Below are 8,739 nucleotides of genomic sequence, written 5' to 3'. Positions count from 1 at the left end.
CTATATCAATAACATGCTAAGCATTTGGGACCGAGTACATGGCCCTGACCTCACAAAGGTTATAGCTGAGAAAGGGGGAAAAGTACATTCAACACAGTGCAAGAGTATCTGGTTTGGCTGGATTATGGTATCTGTTGTGATACCATTTTATCCGGCAAGTGACCTTGCCGGATAAAATGCAGAACATCAAGTTAAACTTGAATTTCAGATAAAGAAATATTTTTAGTATAAGTACATTCAAATAATGCACGGGACATATATACACAAAAATTATTACCGAGTGTCTTTTTTTCCTTTCATTTTCTTTCTTTCTTTTTCTTTCTTTCTTTCTTTCTTTCTTTCTTTCTTTCTTTCTTTCTTTCTTTCTTCTCTCTCACTGTCTCCCTCTTTCTTTCTCTCTCACTGTCTCTTTCTTTCTTTCTTTCTTTCTTTCTTTCTTTCTTTCTTTCTCTCTTTCTTTCTCTCTTTCTTTCCTAATTCTGGGAACTCTACATGTAAGGGATATTAGGAGAGGAAGTTAGAAACACAGGCAGGGTTAATGACATTTTATAAGTCACCCTAAGGGGTTTGAATGTCTTGCTGCCTATAATAAGGGATAATTGAACTACGTTATTCAAAGAAACAACAAGACCACATTAGACATTTGTAAGGATAATTCTGGCCACAGTAGGAAAAATGTACAAGACAGGGGTAGAACTGGAAGCAGCTGGACCAGAGGGGCACCTGACTTAGCAGCAGAAGTAGATTGGAGAGATGACATTAACATAACCACTTGGCAAAAATTCGTAAGAGATTGAGTGTGGGAGAAGAGAGAACAGAGGGACTTCAGAATGGTGTCCGTGTTTCCGCCTTGAAAAACCAGGTCAATGATTCTGCTCCGCTCCAAGCTGATGTTTTCAGGAGCATGAGACGCTTCAAAACTTACATTTTTGCATCCATTTTATTGCATGTAAATAATTCGAGACTAGGAATCTTCCCCAGGCTGTCCACCTTGGACCTTTCTCTTAAACAAGAGGTCACTCATTCTAATGTCCCTCTCTCATGGAATTGTGGCTTGGAAAGAAGGAGAAGCTAGACTGAAATTGTTCTTTGCAGAGATAACTATTTTATTGAGGTGTGGTCCTCTCCAGTCTCTTCTAGTCCTGCATGGGGTATTCACCATTTCTAAGAATTCAGTGGACTCTTGACACATATTCCAGATATTTCTGAGCACCTGTGTGAGTCCCTACATGTTCAAAATTGAATGTTCAGTCAACTAATCTCATACCTCAGCTGAGAGATCCTCTTTGACGTTTCAGGTCTTTAGCTTGCTGGATTCAAATTTATGCTTGTATAAGATATCAGCCTTGAAGGTGAAATCCTCAGAATTGGAGCTTTTATTGTGTGCTGTGAATGAAGTAAGAAAGTCAAAACTTGCTAAAATCAAGTCTTATTTGATCTGCTTTCATGAATAGATGAGAAGCAATTGGAATTTAAAACATCAAGGGAATGCAGATGGGTGTTGCTAAAAAACGCTTTTCACCGTGCCTTAGAGTTTGCAGTGTCTTAAATATATCAATGCGTTTCTCTCAGATCTTGTTTGCTAATAATTTAATTGCAAAAACAAAATCTCAGAAAAGTAGGAAAATATGCACTGTGTTTGTGTGTGTGTGTGTGTGTGTGTGTGCACATACAGCACTGAAGCTTCCAAGTGAATCACTACAACTATGTAAAGAAAGGGAACAATTGTAAACAGCTAAATGATTTAAAAACAGTACATTATGATGAGGTGAGGGCCATTGTGATGTTTTGAGAACAGGTGCTATTATTAGAACAATAATATTTGAAAATAATTGACTCATGACTTTGCAGTAAGCTAGGAGAATAGGAGGCGGGGCAGAACACTGTGTAACAATTCAAGGTAAAATGGTGCGATAAAATGGTCATTTATTAGCAGGGGAAGTGGATGGTCTAGTTGAGAGCAGTGGAAAGGTCTTATTTTTTGTGTTGTTGGGGAAAGGAGATGGTAAAGCAAAGAAATGAACATTTATGGAGCTCATATTGTGCATTTTCAACTATGCTAACAACCTATATCATTAACTCATACATGCAACTCATTGAAACCTCTTAATCGACCATATCCTTCTAAGACAGGTTGTATCATCTATACAGGGGAAGAAACTGAGGTTTACAGGGATAGGGGACTTTGTCCTTCTCACAACTTAAGTGGAAAAAAAAATGAGACTTGCATTTGGATTTGTCTCCAAAGTCCATGCTTTTTCTATTCCACCAAACTGCTGACTGTGATTTCTACAGGGATATTACATCACTACAGGAAAATTAAGATCGTTGTTTTTTCTCTTGACAAAGCATTTTCTACCCTGGCTCTCTGAAGGCCCAAGAGAAATATTTTTTATTCTATCATTGCTACTGTCTTCTGTTAGGGATGATGGGTTGGTGACTTAACCGAGATCATCCGTGTGCCAAGCCTTTCCCAAGTCGGGGTGTCTCTCCTCACCATCAGGCAAGAGCTCCAAACTCACTTTGGGTTAGGGCTTCAAATCCACAGGAACTGTCCTTAAGCCTCACACTAGACGTGATTTAGTCAATGCAAACTATTCTGGGATCAAATTTATTTGGAGAGAAGGCTGAATACCGTATATTATAGGCACAAAATATTGTCATCAGTATTAGAGATAACCTACTATGTGTTCTGGATTTTGCTTTATGCTCTACATTTACTTTTTAAACACAGTTTTGTCTGCTATCTTAATTTTAAAAGTTAAAAAAAATACAGGTCTAATACAATTTCATAACATTTGCATAGTCTATACAAGGGTCTATACAGTATATTTGGCCTTGGGCCAAATCAAACTCACCATCTATTATTGTAAATAAAGTTTTATTGAAACACAGCTGCCTACATCTATTCATTTAGTATAGTCTGTGGCTATTTTTGTGATATGTGGTAGAGCTGAGAGTTGGAACAAAGATAGTATAGCCCACAAAACTGAAAATATTTACTATATGATCCTATTCGGTAAATATTTGCCAATTCCTGCTCTGTGATAGCAGGAAATACTTCAATCTTACATTCCTAATTAGGGTTCTATACATGGCACTTCATCCTGTCTGTTTCAAGAGAAACTGTAAAACTCCTGTTTATGGCATCTGTATTTGCATAGACACTCCTCCACCACAAAATACGTATTGACTTCCATAGGGAACTTATTTTGTCTGAAGAAGTGGAAACATTTCTTTAAAATTCTCACCAAAATACTTTGATGTACTTGTTCTCTCTGCTTTGGAAAGGAAACATATTTAAGCATAGAGACAATATTCATTAAAAAAACAAAAAGCCTGAGTACTTAGTTTAATGTCAAGGGCTGAGTTAGATGATAGAAATGAGAAAGGCTCAGGGTAGACAGGATTCCTGAAGTAACCAAAACAGTAGGGTGCTAGCAGAAAAATACATACACAGACAAACAGAACAGAGTTGAGAACCTAGGGATAAACCCTAGGATACATGGTCAACTAGTATTTGACAAGAGAGTCAACATATTTACTGGGAAAAGGAGAGTCCCAGCACCATTTCTTTCTGTACAGCAAAAGAAACAATCAATAAAATGAAAAGGTAACCTTTGGAATGGGAAAAATATTTGCAAATCATATATCTGATAACCTGTTAATCCCCAAAATATATAAAAATCTCCTGCAACTCAACAGCAAAAAAAAAATTGATTTAGGTTTTGAAATGAGCAGAAGATCTGGATAAGCATTTCTTGGTTGGATGCAGGACTTGATCCCATGATGAGATCACAACCTGAACTGATTACAAGAGTTGGATGCTTAACCAACTGAGCCACCCAGGCACCCCTGGATAAACATTTCCTAAGAGAAAGCATACAATTGGTCAACAAGTACATGAAAAGATGCTCAACATCACTACTGATGAGGGAAATGCCAATCAAAATGATAATAAGATATTACTTCATACCTGTTAGAATGGCTTTTGTCAGAAAGACAAGAGATAACAAGTGTTCGCAAAGATGTAGAAAAAAGAATACCCTTTTGCACTGTTGGTGGGAATGTAAATTGATGTAGCCACTATGGAAAACAGTATGGAGATTGAAAATAGAACTACTATATGATCCAGCATTCCCACTTATGGGTATATGTTAAAAGAAATGAAATCAATAATTTGAAGAGATATCTACACTCCCATGTCCACTGCAGCATTATTCACAATAGCCACGATATGGTAACAACCTCAATGTCCATCAACACACGAATGAATAAAGAAGATACGGTATATATACACAATGCAATATTACTCAGCCACAAGAAGGAAAGATATCCTGACATTTATGACAACATGGATGGAACTTGAGGGCATTCTGCTGAGTAAAAGAAATCCGACAGACAAAAATAAATACTGTAGGATATCACTTACATGTGGAAACTAAAAAAAGCCAAACTCAGAAACAAAGAGTAGAATGGTTGTTACCTGGAGCTGGACGTAGGGAAAATGGGGAGATTTGGGTTGTATGATGAATAAGTCCTGAGACATCTAATGTACAGCATAGTGATTATAGTTAATAGTAATGTAGGAAATTCTTTAAAAATTTTTTTTAATGTTTATTTATGTTTATTGAGACAGAGGGAGACAGAGCATGGGTGGGGGAGGGGCAGAGAGAAAGGGAGACACAGAATCCGAAGCAGGCTCCAGGCTCTGAGCTGTCAGCACAGAGCCTGATGCGGGGCTTGAACTTGCAGATCATGACCTGAGCTAAAGTCAGACGCCTAACTGACTGAGCCACCCAGGTGCCCCTGTAGTAAATTCTTAAGGCTGTTAAGGAGTAGATCTTAAATGTTCTTACCACAAAAAGGAGATAGTAATTATATGATGTGACACAGGTGTTAGCTAATGCCATGGTGTTAATCATTTTGCAATGATTTATCATTTATCATTTGCAATGATATTGTCAATTATATCTCCATGAAGGGGGCTGGGGCGGCGGGGAGAAAGTGTCCCTAGCCTCAGAGAGCTCGGTCTGAATTGCAAAAGTTGTTTCAAGTCATACACTTAAATAAATAGTGTGAGGTTTTAAACTCAGGTCTGGTTAGTTCCAAAGCTCTCTTTACATGATATTTGTGTTTTCCACACTTAAGGGATGTGCAGCGGCATGAGCCAAGAAAGTACAAAGATGCAGAGTAACATGGCTTCAATTTTAATAGATGGTGTATGGTTTTAAACCAATTTTTATATTAAAACAAGTCTGGATATTTTAAGAAGGAGAATGCAAAGTTCAAATGAATATGTAAGATAAAACAAAAGACTTCAAATAAATTAAGGCTTGCAGTGCCCCAACCCCTAGGAGTAGAATGTTCTCTCTGGAATACTCTCACTCACAGTCAAAAGAAATGAGAAAAAGAATCAAGTCTTTGGGAAAAACGTGCACAAAGGGAGACCTCATAATAGCTAAGATTTAAATGGAAAGAAGAGAAAGAGAAGAAGTTTGGAGAAGAAAGCCCCAGATGCAAACTTGAAAATGACTTTCACAGAGTGTCGTCGGTCAACCTGCCACTGAGAAGCCTAATTAAGACATCTGCTAAGAGTTACCAACTGATGGTGGTCTCACTGTCACACCATTTTAATTGACATGCTGTGATTTCGTTCCAGATTAACTTCATAAGCGGTCCTCCTAATAGAAAGATCACCTAAATTAAGAGTGGGCTGTAAATGGGGATTTGTGATGTTAATGGGCCAGTATAACTTCTGTGTCATTTACATACATTTCCATTTTTCCCAATGCATATTTGCATATGTTGGAGGATGCCACTGAAGGCCTTGCCCGGGCAACATTAGTATGGTAATGAGCGTGGAATTGGCACAGTGTCCAAAGAGTCATTTCTTTGACCTCCCCCCAGCACTAATTTCGGAGCTGCTTTTGAGCCTCCAATACTAGTGACATAAAACCCATATTCCAGAAAAACATGAGTTAGGCCTATTTATCCAATGGAACAAATGTTCGGAAGGCTGAATTGAATTGAAACATGGAGCTTTTTAACAAGTGGGGGGTTGGGCGCCTGGGTGGCTTGGTCGGTTAAGCGTCCGACTTCGGCTCAGGTCATGATCTCATGGTCCATGAGTTCGAGCCCCGCGTCGGGCTCTGTGCTAACAGCTCAGAGCCTGGAGCCTATTTCCGATTCTGTGTCTCCCTCTCTCTCTGACCCTCCCCCGTTCATGCTCTGTCTCTCTCTGTCTCAAAAATAAATAAACGTTAAAAAAAAAAAATTTTAACAAGTGGAGGGTTGCTTAGTACTTGAACAACACAGTACATCACTGATGCTAAAAAAAAAAATTAAAAAAAAAAAACCCTCCAAAATTGTTGGTTCAGTGTGGTAGCCCGTTGATATTCCTCCACGTGGTAGTCCAATCTAGCATGTCTGCTGATCCAGGAGGTTAGGGCAGAGGCCAACTCACATAAGGCTCGGCATAGAGGTTTCAAGGAGAGAGCACCAGAGCTGGAGTCTACCAGACCAGAATCTAGCGGTGGCTCTGCCATCACTGGGTCTTCATCACTCCGAATCCCCAGTTCTGCATCTGTACATTCAGCTAAGGACGCATACCTTAGGTTTGTAGAGAAGATTGAGATAATGGACGTAGCCATTTGAACAGAATTTTTCCTGGAATTAAGTGCAACCATGTAACTGAAACTCCATTTGGTGGTATCTTTCCTGTTACTTGGGTGTCATATTTTGCGAGTACCTGAGAAGCTTGAGCTGAAATGCTCGAATGGAACACCTAGCGATGGGATGGATAGGTTCTTTTACACAGTCCCGTTAACCAACATTTCTTTCTCAGAGCAGTAGGACTGACTTTCCCCTCATTTTCTTTCTACAATAATTGGATTCTTCTATATCACATCACTCCAGCCCCCGTATCCTGCTCACCATGACAAATACTGAACTTTGTCTAGTATATCTCACTCTAAGGGAAAGAACAAGCCTTTATACAGCAATGCTTCTTTGATTTTCCAGTTTATTATTCAGCGTCAAGTCAACTTGTTTTGGACAAAGGATTTCGGGTCTACTTTTTGTGATTATTTTAAACCACAAAATGAAATAGAGACCTGGGGAAGAGGCTTTGTTGTGTCGTATCATCCAGAAAGCCTGCTGTAGAAGCTTCATGAGTAAGCAGTAGCATCCCACAAAATTCATATCTGATAGATTGACATTGGGTCGAGGGTGGGGCAGACACAATAGGAGATAATATCTGGCAGTAATTTGCTCATGGACAGTGGGAATAAGGGATGGGAATGTTCCCAGGCTTCCAAATGTTCACAGACAACAGGGAGGTTGTTAGGGACAGAAAGGACTGCCAGGGGACAGAATATCACCAGAATGTCACCAGGACAACATTGTACTTTAGAGAAAACTTCTCTGTGTCCCACAAATGGCAACACCTTTGAGAGTTTTAGAGGGCTTAGGTAAGCTGTAAAGATCCTGAAATTGTTCTAATTTACTGTTATAGTAGACCATGGTAGTCACACATTTTTATGCGTATCCAGCATGCTTTCCAATCCCCTTTATTCTGATTCTTTTAGAGAACCCTCCCTCAGTCCATGTTAAGGGCTTGTTAAGGTATGGCAATCATTCTGTTCATACCCCTAGCTAAAGAAGGGGCATATGACCCTGGCTGGGCAGAACACCTCATCCCTCTGGGTAGAGTTACTGTCTACATGTGTGTATGCATGACCCAAGCAGGATAAGCCAGTGCCTTTCCTGGAATTAATATGGAGGATTTTGGAGTAGAGTTTTTATTTCCCCCTATCCAATGTTATTGTCAAACTAGGAGGATGTGGATTTAGAGATGGAGGTAGGCATTTAAGGACCTTTCTTCAGATAGCCCCAAGTAAGGTTGAGACATGGAGAGAAAGACAAAACCCAGGACCTATCATGCCTGGGCTTCCTAGCCATGTGAAACAAGAGAAGTCCATTTTCACTTCAACTACTCTGGTTGGGTATTGGACACTTGCAAATCAAAGCCAAGTAAGTCTCCGAAAGAAAGGGGGAAAGAGACGTACAACCAAAGGAATGAAGTAAAAAATCAGGTGCTGGCAAAGGATGCAAGGCCAATGGGTTGGGAAAAGGTTTGGCTGTATTTTGACCAGGGAATAGAATTTACTAGTCTTTTAATTATTTTTTCTAGTTTTTTTTTTGTGAACTTTATTCCTACAATGTCTTAAAAAAAAACCCTAATAGGGGCGCCTGGGTGGCGCAGTCGGTTAAGCGTCCGACTTCAGTCAGGTCACGACCCCGCGTCGGGCTCTGGGCTGATGGCTCAGAGCCTGGAGCCTGTTTCCGATTCTGTGTCTCCCTCTCTCTCTGCCCCTCCCCCATTCATGCTCTGTCTCTCTCTGTCCCAAAAATAAATAAACGTTGAAAAAAAAACCCTAATTATTTTGGGGCAGGCGTCACAATACTTGACATCTTATCTCCCATCCACTATGTGACAACCACCCCCACCCCCCCGCTCATTGCACCTTGCAGGGCTCTCCATTCTTAACCTCTGTTAAATTGATGTGAAAGAGATTTCAGAGAAACAAAGTTGAGAAGCAGTATGACATTATGGAACGAATATTGGATTTTCAATTAGGGGCTAATATTGGAATAAGCATTTTGACACCCCCTTGTTGCTCTGAGCGTTAATTTTTTCAATATGGACCTTGAATGAGAATAATAATAATCTTTAAC

Source organism: Leopardus geoffroyi, chromosome B1 (genome assembly GCF_018350155.1).
Source record: "Leopardus geoffroyi isolate Oge1 chromosome B1, O.geoffroyi_Oge1_pat1.0, whole genome shotgun sequence".
NCBI classification, from domain to species: Eukaryota; Metazoa; Chordata; class Mammalia; order Carnivora; family Felidae; genus Leopardus; species Leopardus geoffroyi.
This window is presented reverse-complemented; position numbering follows the sequence as displayed.